Genomic DNA, 14,868 nt, shown 5'->3' on the forward strand with positions numbered 1-14,868 from the left:
GACTCCCTGATCTGGCAGTGGAAGAGTATCTGGAGAAAATGAAACCAGAAATAGTTTCTCAGAAAACAATAGAGATTGTGTCTATAGCACATGACATGATTAACAAATCTAGAGCAGACACAGATAAAAAAAATAGAGGTGAGGAACATGATGGAATCCCAATATAGGAAAAAAATGGAATCCATAAAACAGATGCAAACAGATTTTCAGGAGATTAAAAACTCCATTGAAAATTTATGCAATAGAATGTGAGGACAGAATTTCAGATATAGAAGACAGGATTGCAAATGATGACCAGGAAAAGGGAAATTTCTTAAGAATAGCAAGGGACCATGAGAAATCAATTCAGCAGCCACTAGAAGATGCAAAGAAGAATAACATAAGACTGATCAGAGTCAATGAAGAAACAGGAGAGAGTGGAAATGACATTAAAAAACTGTTCACAGAAGTAATGGCAGAAAATTTCCCTAGCAGGGGAAAAGAACTTCACATAAAGATAAGTGAGGCATACAGGACTCCAACTAGCCTTGATAAAAAACAGTCTACATGGAGGCATATAATATTAAGAAACCCAACAGAAGAAAAAAAATTCTACAAGCAGTTAGAGAAAAGAAACAAATAACATACAAAGGAAAGCCCATCACAATGAAAGCATACTTCTCAACACAAACACTCAAGGCCAGAAGAATCTGGAGTGACATATTTCAATCTCTAAAGGAAAAGAACCTCAAACCCATATTGATGTACCCTGGAAAACTCTCTTTCAAAATTGATGGAGAAATAAGATACTTTCATGGCAAAGAGCACCTCAGGAACTTTATGAATAACAAACCAGGACTCCAAAAAATTTTAAACAATATCCTAGGAAAAGGCAATAAAGTTCATGACCCAAGGAAGCCAAGCAGAATGAATCGATCAGACACAAAAAGAAATTAAATGCAAAGGGGGAGAATCCAACAAAAAGAAAAAGTGATGACAAGGATAAATTGATACATATGAGTTATAACCATCAGTGTTAATGGTCTCAATTCACCAATCAAAAGAAATAGACTGGCAGAATGGATCAAGAAGCACGACCAAAAATATGCAGCATAAAAAAAACATAATTCTAAGAGAAACTCATAGACTGAAAGTTAAAGGGTAGAAAACAATACTCCATGAGACAGAAACCTGAAAAAAAGCAGGAGTAGCAATCCTCTTTGCAGATCAAATGGATTTCAAACTAACACTGACAGGGACAAAGAAAGACACTACATCCTTGTAAAGGGAAAAATCCAAGAGAGAGAGATGACTATCATAAATATATATGCACCAAATACTAGTGAGCCCAACTATATAAAACAAATATTAACAGACATGAAAAATCAACTAAGCACTAATACAATAGTAGTGGGGGAACCTCAATACTGAACTGTCACAAATAGATGGACCCGCTACACAGAAAATAAACAATGAAATACTAGAACTCAGTCAAACTCTTGAACAAATGAACTTAACGGATGTTTACAGAGTGTTCAACCAAACAAAATCAGAATAGATTCTTTTCAGCTGCACATGGGTCATTCTCCAAAATAGACCACATAGAACATGTTTAAGTAAGTGGAAAGGAATTAAAGTTATCCCCTGTATATTATCAGACCATATTGTGATAAAATTGGAGATCAAGAGGAAAAGAAACTGCAAGAATTTCATAAACACATGGAAATTGAACAACACACTTCTGAATAAACAATGGGTCACAGAAGAAATTAAAGAAGTTAGTCAGTTTCTACAGTTAAATGACAATGTCAATACAACTTATGAGAATTTATGGGACACAATGAAAGCAGTCTTATGAGGAAAATTTATAGCAATAAATACTCAGGAAAACAGAGCAAGCTAAAATAAACAACCTCATGGTGAACCTAAAACTTCTACAAAAAGAAGAGCAAGACAAACCCAAAGCTCATACAAGGGAGGAAATTATAAAGATCAGAGCAGAAATCAATGTAATGGAGACTAAGAGAATGATACGAAAAATCAATCAAGGAAAGAGCTGGTTCTTCAAAAGAATAAACAAGCTTGACAAACCTTTAGCCAACCTTATAAAAAAAGCACAGAAAGGACCCAAATCCATCCAATAAGGAACGAAAAGGCTAAAATTACAACTGACTCAGGAGAAATCGAGAGGCTCATCAATACCTACTTCGAGAACCTATATGATGATAAGATAGAAAACACAGAAGAAATGGACAGATTCCTAGATATGTATGAATTACCAAAGTTGAACAAAGAAGACCTAAAACTTCTAAACAACACAATATCAATCCACAAATATGAAAATGTAATTAAAAATTTACCAACTAAGGAAAACCTAGGCCCTGATGGCTTCACTGCTGAATTCTAGAAGACATTAAGAGAACAACTATTATCATTACTATTTAACATCTTCAATGAAATTGAAAGTGAAGCTATATTCCTGAATTCATTCCTGGGAGCAAACAGAGAAAAGCAAAGAAACCCTAAACTGAAAAATAGAACTGTAGGCCAATCTCACTAATGAACATAGATGCAAAAATCCTTAATAAGATAATGGCAAACAGAATGCAGAAGATCATCAAGAAGATCGTATACTCTCATCAAGTGGGATTCATCCCAGGGATGCAGGGATGGTTCAATATATGCAAATCAATCAATGTAATACACTATATCAATAGAGCCAAGGACAAAAACCATATGATTCTCTCCATAGATGCACAAAAAGCATTTGACAAAATCCAACATGCATTTATGATAAAAACCCTACAAAAAATTGGAATAGATGGTCTCTACCTCAAACTGATAAAAGCCATCTATGAAAAACCAACAGCCAAAATCATACTAAATGGTCAAAGACTGAAATCCTTCACACTAAAATTAGGAAAAAGACAAGAATGTTCACTATCACCACTCTTGTTCAATATAGTTCTGGAAACATTAGCCATGGCAATTAGACAAGAGAAAGAAATAAAAGGAATAAAGATAGGAAATGAAGAAGTCAAATTGTCATTATTTGCAGATGACATGATACTCTGTATAGAAGACCCCAAGAACTCCACCAAAAGTCTTCTAGACTTAATAACCAAATTCAGTCAAGTAGCTGGTTACAAGGTCAACACACAAAAATCAATAGCTTTCCTCTACCACAAATGACAGACTCACTGAGAGAGAAATAGGGCAAACAATTCCTTTCACAATAGCATACAAAAAAGTGGAATACCTAGGAATCAACCTAAAGAAACAAATCAAAGACCTCTTCTCTGAAAATGATAGCACTCTGTAAAGAGAGATTGAAGATGATATCAGAAAATGGACAGACATTCCCTGCTCCTGGGTAGGAAGGATTAATATAGTGAAAATGGCCATACTTCCAAAACTGCTATACAGATTCAATGCAATTCCAATTGAGATCCCAGCAGCATACTTCATAGACCTTGAGAAAACAATCCAAAAATTCATTTGGAACAAGAAGAGACCCAGAATAGCAAAAGCAATTCTAGGCAACAGAGACATGGCAGGGGGTATTACAATCTCCAATGTGCAACTCTACTACAAAGCTAGTGTGATAAAAACAGCATGGTACTGGCAAAGAAACAGACCTGAGGACCAGTGAAACAGATTAGAAGATGCAGAAACAATGCCAGACACACTCAACCATCTCATCTTCGATAAAGGAGCCAAACACCCTCAATGGAGGAAAGATAGCCTCTTTAATAAATGGTGCTATAAAAATTGGGCTTCAACTTGCCAAAGATTAAAACTAGACCTGTATCCCTCACCATGCACTAAACTAAAATCAAATTGAATTAAAGACCTAAATATTAAAATAGAAATTCTGAACCAGCTGGAACAGAGGTTAGGTAGAACCCTTGAAGACATCAGTGTAGGAAAAGATTTTATGAAAAAAACCTCAGTTGCCCGTGAACCAGCACAATCAACAAATGGGATCTCTTCTTATTAAAAGGCTTCTGCACAGCAAGAGAAACCACCAGCAGTGTGAAGAGACAACCCACAATGTGGGAAAAAATCTTCAACTGCTCCTCCTCAGACAAAGATCTACTATCTCAAATCTATAAAGATCTTAAAAAGATCAGACCTCCCAAATGTAAAGACCCAATCCAAAAATGGGCATCTGAAATGAACAGACATTTCTCAGAAAAAGAAGTAGAAATAGCAAATAAATACATGAAAAAATGTTCAACATCACTGGTCATTTGAGAGATGCAAATGAAAACAATGCTGAGATTCCACCTCACTCCAGAAAGAATGGCTGCAATCATGAAATCCACCAATAACAAATGCTGGCAGGGCTGTGGGGAAAGAGGAACCCTGCTCCACTGCTGGTGGGAATGTAGACTGGTGCAAGCCCTGTGGAAATTAGTATGGAGATACCTCAAAGAACTAGGACTGGAAGTCCCATTTGACCCCACTATTTCCCTGATGGGTATCTTCCCCAAAGAATTAAAAGAATCCTACCACAGTGATACGTGTGTGCTCATGTTCATAGCAGCACAGTTTGTAATTGCTAAAACTTGGAAACAGCCCAAATGCCCATCAACTGGAGACTGGATAAAGAAAATGTGGGGGTTTTTAATAAAATGGAGCACTACTCAGCCATAAAAAAATGAGAAATTAGAGACATTTATAGCTAAGTGGATGCACATTGAGGCGATACTCTTAAGTGAAATAAATAACATACACATGTATAAATACCGAATAGTTTCTCTGGTGTGAGATACTGAAAGTGTAAATAAGGACTAAATGTATAATAGGTAATGTGAAATAGGAAGAAAAGGAGCAAAGGGGAAGAAAGTAGGAGGGCTAGGGGAAAGGATAGAAGGGAATGGGATTAATATGAGAAAATGGAAAAATAGGAACAAAATCTTTGTAAATAGGGAGGAATGGAGGGGCTGAAGGGAGTACTGGACAAGGGTGAAAAATAAGAACCAAGAGAGACTATGTAAAGGTTCCAATTTCCAATGATGAATGTCATTATATTGTATACCTAAAATGTACCAATGATTAGAATGAATAATCGATAATGCAAAATAGGAAGAAAAGGTTCAAAGGGGTAGGGGTAGTGGGAGGGGCAGGGGAAAGGAAAGAAGGGAAAGGAAAAATGATGAGAAATGGAAAAAATGGAAATAAAGTCTTTGCAATTAGGGAAGGGTGGAGGGCGTAAAGGGAGGGCTAGGAATAGGGAAAAAATAAGAACCAAGATGTATTATGTAAAGGTACAATTCCCAGTGAGAAATGTAATTGCGTTGTATACCTACAATGTACCAATAAAAGAATTTAATAAAAAAAATCATTAATAAGATACTGGCAAACAGAATGCAGAAAATCATCAAGAAGATCATACTCCCTGACCAAGTGTGATTCATCCAGGGATGCAGGGATGTTTCAACATATGCAAACCAATAAATGTAATACAATATATTAATAGAGCCAAGGACAAAAACAATATGATCATCTCAATAGATGCAGAAAAAGCATTTGACAAAAATCCAACATGCATTCATGATAAAAACCCTACAAAAAACTGAGGTCTCTACCTCAACCTGATAAAAACTATCTATGTAAAACCAATAGCCAATATCATACTAAATGGTCAGAAACTGACATCCTTCACACTAAAATGAGGAACAAGACAAGGAAGTCAACTATCACCACTCCTGTTCAATATAGTTTTGGAAACATTAGCCACAGCAATTAGAAAAGAGAAAGAAATAAAAGGAATAAAGATAGGTAATGAAGAAGTCAAATTATCATTATTTCCAGATGACATGATACTCTATATAGAAGACCGGAAGAAGAACTCCACCAAAAGTCTTCTAGGCTTAATAACCAAATTCAAAAGAGTAGGTGGATACAAGATCAACACACAAAAATCAATAGCTTTGCTGTAAATGAAAAACAGGCTTACTGAAAAAGGAGCTGGAGAAACAACTCCTTTCACAATAGCATTCAAAAAATACCTAGGAATCAACCTAACAACAGAAATCAAAGACTTCTACTCTGAAAATTACAGCGCTCTGAAAAAAGAGTTCGAAGAGTATATCAGAAAATGAAAAAAAATCCCTTGTTCTTAGGCAGGAACAACCAATATAGTGAAAATGGCCATACTTCCAAAACTGCTATATAGATTGATGCAATCCCAATGGAAATTCCAGCAACATACTTCTCAGACATTGAGAAAATAATCCAAAAATTCATTTCGAAGAAGAAGAGACCTAGAATAGTAAAAGCAATTCTAGACAATAAACACAAAGCAGGGGGTATCACAATCCCCAATTTGAAACTATACTACAAAGGTCCTATATGTAAAAACAGCTTGGTACTGGCAAAGAAGCAGACCTAAGGATGTGTAGAACCAATTAGAAGATGGAGAAAAACTCCAGACATACTCAGCTACATCATCTTCGACAAAGGAGCCAACCACCCTCACTGGAGCAAAGATAGCCTCTTTAATAAATGGTGCTGGAAAAATTCAGTTTCAATTTGCCACAGATTAAAACTATACCTATATCTCTCACTATGCACTAAACCAAAATTGAAATGGATTATAGATCTAAATATTAAATCTGAAATATTAAACCAGCTGGAAGAGAGGTTAGCTAGAACTCTGGAAAACATTGGCATAGGAAAAGGCATCTTGAACAAAACCTCTATTGCATGTGAATTAGTACAAAAAATCAACAAGTGGGATCTCTTCTTATTAAAAAGCTTCTGCACAGCAAGGGAAACTATCAACAGTATGAGGAGACAACCCACAACGTGGGAAAAACTTTTACTATCTGTTCCTCAGACAAATTTCCACTCTCTAGAATATAAAAATAATTTTAAAATATCAGACCCCAAAAATTTAAAGATCCAATCCAAAAATGGGCATCTGAAATGAACAGACATTTCTTAGACAAAGAAGTAAAAGCAACAAATAAACATATGAAAAAATGTTCAATATCGCTAGTCATTCAAGAGATGCAGATGAAAACAATGCTGAGATTCCACCTCACACCAGAAAGAATGGTTGCTATAATGAAATCAGCCAACAACAAATGCTGGGGGGATGTGGGGAAAAAGGAACCCTTTTCCACTGTTGGTGGAAGTGTAGATTGGTGGAACCACTGAGGAAATCAGTATGGAGATACCTCAAAGAACTCGGATTAGAGGTCACATTTGACTCAGCTATTCCTCTGGTGGGTATCTTCCCAAAAGAATTAAAAGAATCGTACCATAGTGATATATGTGGACCCATGTTCATAGCGGCACAGTTTGTAATAGCTAAAACTTGGAAACAGCCCAGTTGCCCGTCAACTGGAGACTGGATAAAGAAAATGTGTTATTTTTATATAAAATGGAGTACTACTAATCCATAAAGCATGAGAAATTAGAAACATTTGTAGCTAAATGGATGCACTTTGAGGTGATACTCTTAAGTGTAATAGGACATGCATGCGTAAATAATAATTTCTCTGATGTGAGAAACTGAAAGTGTTAATAAAGATCAAAATATATAATAGATAATGTGAAATAGGAAGAGAGGGTGCAAAGTGTAAGGGGAAGGAAAAAAAGGGAATGGAATTAACATGAGAAAATGAAAAAATGGAAACAAAGTCTTTGTGAATAGAGAGGGGTGGAAGGGCTAAAGGGAGGGCAGGGGAATGGGGAAAAATAAGAATCAAGGTAGATTATGTAAAGGTCCAAATCTCCAATGATGAATGTCATATTATATACCTGAAACTGTACCAACAAAATTAATTTTTTAGAAAGAAAATAAATTAATATATCTACTTCTTTGAAAAATTATCCTTATTTTACCAAAGAACTTGGTTTCAAGAAAAAAATTTTTAAATGTTCTTTATTGGCCTCCAAACCGCTGATATAGTACCTAAATAATGAACCGGAGGGAACAACATGAGAAGAGAAGGAGATTGGATGGAAGGAGAGCAAGCAGGACAGGAAAGAAGGAATGAGATTTTTTTTAACTGAATATCTATAGCAAAACAAAACGAAACAAAACAAAAACAGTGGGAGTCAAACATAAAAGATGCTTCCAATTTTTTAAAGACTGAAATATTTTTTACCAGCCTTTCTATATCCTGAAATTCACCTCATTACATTTTTTATGAAAAAGCTTTTCTTAGTCCAAGAAATATAGTCAGCACTCTCTGTAACACACTGGAATCAATTGGAAAATAAGATAGGAAAAAAGTCTAGCCAGATCAATCACAAAAAGAAAATTAAAAAAAACAAAGAAAATCAAAAGTTGACATAGAAAATCCTTTATTAGAGAAACAAAGCAGACAGTAGTCACCTTTATTTCAGCCTCACTGCCAACAATCCACAGATAATCTAAAACCTGTTTATTTTTCCCTGAAATCATTCTACTTGAGCATTTTAAAAAATAAAACTGTGACAAATATCTCTTAGTTTGTGCAACTACAATATCAAAGCAAATTTATTTACTCTTCTCAGAAAGAGGAACTATTTTTGAGAAGTCCACAGTCCCTATTTTTTTTTTTTGGTACCGGGGATCGAACTCAGGTCCTGGTTCTTGTGAGGCAGGCGCTAGAACCACTGAGCTAAATTCCTAGCCTGGCCTGCAGCCCCTATTTTTAATGTCCTCTTATTTATAATCTCATTAAAGTAGAGGCAGCTTCTTCCTCCAGGAAGAGGTCAAGAGGTTAAGTCTAGTAACACATTCATTTAGAGTTTCATTACTTTGATTGATGTTACTTTTTGTTACAACTTCTGTAATGGTGGCAGCTTACCAGTGAGCCAACACAATCCCTCTCCCTCTCTCTCTGCTCTCTCCTGTCTCTGTCTCTTGCACACAATCTTGACTGTACCAGTCTGCCTACTTACCATTTGTCTGCTTTCTTTTATAGCAATAATGGCACAAATGAGATTTCTGCTCAATATGTTTATATTCATTTTTGCCATTCTCTGCTGAACACTGAAGCTAGTCCTTAACTGTCACAAATCAATGACTTCAATTCATGAAATAAATGTCAATTCACATATTCCTCTCTCTCAACTTCAATGTGTTTGATGGTACTGACTACACTTACTCTAAGGACATAAATTTTGCTAGATGCTGAAACAGCAGTCTCTCTTGGTTCCCCTCATAACCTCTGGGGGTGGGAAAGGTTGCCTTCTCAAAGTCTCAGCTAAATTAACTGTACTTTCTCAATTTCCTGCTTTCATAGTACCCCAGTGAAGCACTCCTTGTAACTCTAATTTCTACATATACTTACTTTAAAATGTACCCTCTCCAGTTTGAAGCGTTTATATAATTGAGTGTATTACTTTCCTGGGAGTGCTTTACCATATTATCTCAATGCGGGTGGCATAAGAGAATAGATTATTATTTCAGTTCTAGATCCAAGAAGGCTGAAACATGGATGTCTGGAAGGATGCACTCAGTGCACATCCTGGGAAGGATCCATTTCTTGCCCCTACCAGTTTTTGCTGGCAGCTGGTGGCCTTATGGCTATGTGACTCAACTCAGCTTCTGTGGTCATATCACTTCTTTCCTTATTCCATCTAAACTCCTCTGTGTGCCCCTTTAAGGACGCTGTTCAATTTTGGCATTTCCTCAGTAGCTGTCTTAGCTCATTCAAGGGGATGAAACAAAATGCCACCATCTGAGTCATTTATAATCAACAGAAATTGGGCTTCATTTTTAGAGTTCTGAAGGCTGGAAAATTCACAACAAGGTGCGAGTATGATTAGGTTCTAGTGAAGGCCCTCTTCACGGCTGCAATCTACCATCTCATAGTATCTTTACATGGCAGAAGGAGAAAACCAGTTCCATGGCTTCTTAGATAACATCCCAGACCCTGTGATTTGATCACCTCCCAAGGGTTGCCACCATGCAACATCATCTTCAGAGTCAGATTTCAACGTGTGAATTTACAGAGGATCACAACCACACATGCCATAGCAATAAACATTGTGAGTATATACTCATTTCAGTATCTTAATTCCATTTGATAAGACTCTTTTTCCAATTAGGTAATATTCACAGGTCCCAGGGATTTTAAATGGATATCTTTTGGAGGGATTTAGAGGAAGTTTACCATAAAGACCAATGACTCTAAATCTAATTTTTCAATGCACACATTTACATAGTTTTCAGATATATAAAGCAGCTAACATCTCCCTTTATGAGATTTACAGATATACAAAACTCACTACACAGTTCTTACCAGTCAAGATTTGACCAGAGAAGCAAAGCTAAAAGATATATATTAAAAGAGGCACTGGAAAGAATTGGCTTACCCAGATTTGGGGACTGGTTATGTAATTTCCAAATTAGAAAATTTGTAAATGTGAGTTAGAATTCCAAGACATGACAGAAACTGCTGCCTGTAGACAGAATTTCTTTAAATTCAGGGAAGACGGTGCTGCAATTAAGATTTTTCAACTGATTGAATCACGGTCACGTAGACTATTTAAGTTAGTCTCACTGACTTAAAGATAACTGACTATAGACTTTAATCACATCTGCCTTCACCACAATATAAAATTGATGTTTAATTGAATAACTGGTGATGATAGCCTAGCTCAGAAAAGGTAGGAAGGAAACTACCCCATCAGCTCTGTTAGTTCATTAGAAGATTGCCCCATTTCCATGTTATGTAATTCTGTTTTTCCTGTTACCCTGACCAAACATCTCAGTGTCATGTTTGACATTTGTACACTTTTACATACTACTTCCAAGTCAGCAGCAAATGCACAACATATTCATCAATGTTCAACTTCTCAGCATCTGCATCAATACTTCTTGTGTCTGGGATGATTAATAATCATTCTAGTAAATCATTTCTGTACCTTTTCAAATAGTCTCAAAGCTCTAGAAGATCATACCTTATTCAGCACATTTGTGATTCCTTCCTGTGATTGTTTTTCCTCTGTGACTCCGAAACCTATAGGTGTATCGTATTTCACTCAAGCAAGTCTTCTATCCTAAACTCCCACTGCTAATCTCTTGCTAAAATCAACTGAATCTCAATCATAACCATGTTCGCAATATTTTTAGTTCTCTGTCCCAATCTCTTATCTAATATTTTAAACTTCTTCATAAAAGTCATTTCTTTGACATGTTACATGTGGAATTGACTTTTCTATTTCTCTCAGGTATAATATAAAATTATTATATGAGCTGGGTTATTGTTACTCTTATCCTAATTATATCTCCAATGGGTGGAAGAGAGTTTAAATTATTTATTGTTACTTTTGTCCCAGTTATATCTTCACTGCTTGGAAGAGAGGTTATTGAACAAATATTCATCAAATGAATTAAACATAGCTCAAGATTGCATTAAAGGGAGTATCTTCACTAGCAATTTAGATATACTTTTATACTAAATTTGGCTTTGTCTAGTATGAAAACAACATAGTGTAATGAAAGCACTTTATTCTCTAGGCAGCTCCATGAGTTTGGTACCCAGGTTGGATGGCTAAAATCTTCTCACATTTGGAAAACTGGTATTTCATCATTGTTTAATATAGATGAAAATCAAAGTCTGTTTTGCCTTCAAGAACTGATATATAATTCTATAGCTTGAAATATTATAAACATTATTTGATTAAGTTTAAAATGTTAAGAAGCAGCATTATTTTTGACCTATATTTGAAAATAACTTCCCATGCTAGATTAATTTAAATTTCACTTTGAATTTAAAAGACATTTTAATATCCACAGTGGCTCCAGGCATTATTGACTTTTTCACTTCTGTTTTCTGCATTATGCTTTGCAACTTAGACATTTCTAGACATTTTTAGAAAGAAATTAAAAACAGTCAAAAGTAATTTCATAATATTTAAACATGTGTAAATAGAAAATTATAAGTTAATCTTCAGAATAAATTAAAACTAGAAGCAAAAGTCTCATTCATTCTTTTGTGAAATGTTCACTCAGTGATTGTCTCTATAAAATTCTATCTATGACAGCCATGACCACCCATTTCATTAGTTGAAACAGTTAAAATGAAATGAAGTCAGAGTATAGTGAATATCAGATGTGCATGTGATTAAAATGAAGAAAAAATAAGAGAGAAAATTGTGCAATGTGGATTGCTATTTTATGTAAATTGATCTAAACCATACTGATATAGTAGTCGAAATCTCAAAGCTTTAAAAGGTTGAATAATCTTTTATCTTGAGAGAGGAATATCATGACAATTAAAAATAATCTAGAATAAAAGAAAATGCTCTCAAAGAGGTGGCAGAAGTTTTCCAATCTCAGGATTTTCAACAATATTTTAAGGGTTTGTTTTAGGCCTTGTTCATGGTATTGTTGTTGTTGTTGTTGTTGTTGTTTTTAGAGACAGGGTGTAGCAGGTGATAGCAGGTGTGTGCCACCACAATTGGAATATTTAGATTTTGGAACCTTATTAAAAGCCGCTGGATAGTTTTGAGAGCTAAATGACACATTTTTCTCTTATATTTTTAAAAGATAACTAGCTCCTGAGAGATAGATGAAAGATAGCAAGGTTGGAATTAGGGAGATCTGACAGGTGATCAAGATAGAGCAGACTAAAAGGTGTGGGTTTGACAAGCATCACTTGTTCGAGACAGAAAACAGTATTGCATTACGCTACAATATAAGCACTGCATAACATATTTGATATTTCATTTTCTATGATTTATGATTTTAAAATATCAAAATATTGAGCCCTGGGACAATTATATTTAATCATAATAAAATATACAGCAATATTTTTTAACTACCTCCATTGATGAGATTAATAAACTCTTCTTTGGTTGCATGCATTTGTAGGTGTATAACTCAAAAAGTAGTTATTATATCCAATCAAGAAAAGTTACAAATGATAATTTCCATAGCAACAGAAGAGCAGATTTATTATGATGGATTTATACCTTACAATAAAGTGAAATCACAGTACTGCTAGATTTGATGAATGTTCTAAATGAAGACATCCACACATTAAGAGTGGCTCATAGAATAAATGGATATATGAGTGAATTTCTCCACAAACACCAACTTTCTTCATTACACGTAAGTACATTAGAGGTCTCTAAGCACTGCATACCTTTTGCAATAATAACTTAATTGGCTTTATGAATGATTTACTTTGGTTTTCAAAAATACTAACATTGCATGAAAGAAATATTACCATAGTACCATTTTTCCACTATATGATACTCCTGAAAAATATTTAAGTATGTTTATAAGTTACTTTATCATATTGTCTTAACAAGTCATCATTAATAATAACTCTGTAAGTGTAGGAATGTTACCTTTAGGGTTAGGGAGAATTTGTTGCCACTTAAAGCTGTATTTTCTAATGGAGAATGACTCATAACCAAAGTAAAAAGTAAACTCATAAATGGCACCTCTGGAGCTAGGTCAACTATATCTGATTCAAAATTGCTTTTGTGTAGTTTCAGATCTTATTTAGATCTTCGATCCATTTTGAGTTGATTTTTATAGAGTATGTGAGATGAGTTAAATTTCAGTCTCCTGAATGTGAATACCCAATTTTTTACAGAAACTTTTATTGAAGATGCCATCCTTTCTCCAATATATGTTTTTGATACCTTTTTTGAAACTCAATTGGCTACAAATACAGAAGATTGCTTCTGATCATTCTGTTCTGCTCTATTGTCTGTGTGTCTGTTCTGTGAAAATATCATATTTTTAATTATACATTAAAAATTAACTAGAGGAATAGTAATTACAATTGTATGAAGTTTATTTGGATCTTAATTTGAACAATCAAATCATTTTAAAAAAAGAGATAGTTAAATATGTATGAATATATACACACACTGAAAAGAAATTCATATGCATAGGTAGAACTGGGGACTTAGAAACCAAAGATTTCAAAAGGTAACTTTCAAAATCTGTATGTTCAATGCAGCATATAAAGAAAATTTCTACCAGATGGAACATGAATAGGTTCCATTTCAAATCTGTATTTTTAATTTTTTTTTATTGTTTTTGGTACCAGGGATCAAACTCAGGACCTTGCGCTTGACAAGCAGGCATGGTGAAATCTGTACTATTGAAATAACAATTTCAGAAATTTTTTGTGAAGATATTAATTATAAAATTATAGAACAGGTAAAGAAAAGAGAGAGAAACATGACAGGAATATCTATGAAAGAGAACATAAAAAATTTTCACTAAAATTTTACAAAGAACAAATAAAAACCTTGAACAAACACATAAACATTAAGTTAAAACTTCAAAGAATTTAATGATAAAATTTTTTTGTTTGTTTTTTTTGTACCGGGGATTGAACTCGGGTCCTTCTGCTTGTGAGGCAGGCGCTGGAACCACTGAGCTACATCCCTGGCCCAAATGGCAAAATTTAAATTAAAAAAGTGAGGCCCAGGATTAGCTCAGTGGTGCTGCCTCATGCCTTCCAATCGCAAGGTCCCAAATTTGATCCCTGGTACCAACAACAACAACAAAAATAAATGAAATAAAACTTGAGCTAAAAACATGAATCATCAGGTGAAAAGCTCAACAACAAACTGAAAGACAAAATAGTCAAATTCAATTTAAAAAACTATCAAAGTAAAACAAAGAAAATAGATACATTTTAAAAAACACACCAGAATCAATAATTGTTCAAATTTAAAAGAAATAGAAAATAAATTTTAAAAACTACAATTTAAATTTAAGTACATGGCAAATAATTTTAAAAAATTGAAATATATGTATACATATATGCAAATTATATCTATTTTGCCAGGGAAAAAATAAGAGAAAACAGTGAAACAAATTTTTTATAAAATTCCATTTTAGGGCCGGGAATTTAGCTCAGTGGTTCTTCCTCCTGCCTTGCAAGCACGAGGTCCTGAGTTTGA

Source organism: Heterocephalus glaber, unplaced genomic scaffold (genome assembly GCF_053883595.1).
Source record: "Heterocephalus glaber isolate CG9 unplaced genomic scaffold, H.glaber_assembly_v1.0 deba00001538, whole genome shotgun sequence".
Classification (NCBI taxonomy): Eukaryota; Metazoa; Chordata; class Mammalia; order Rodentia; family Bathyergidae; genus Heterocephalus; species Heterocephalus glaber.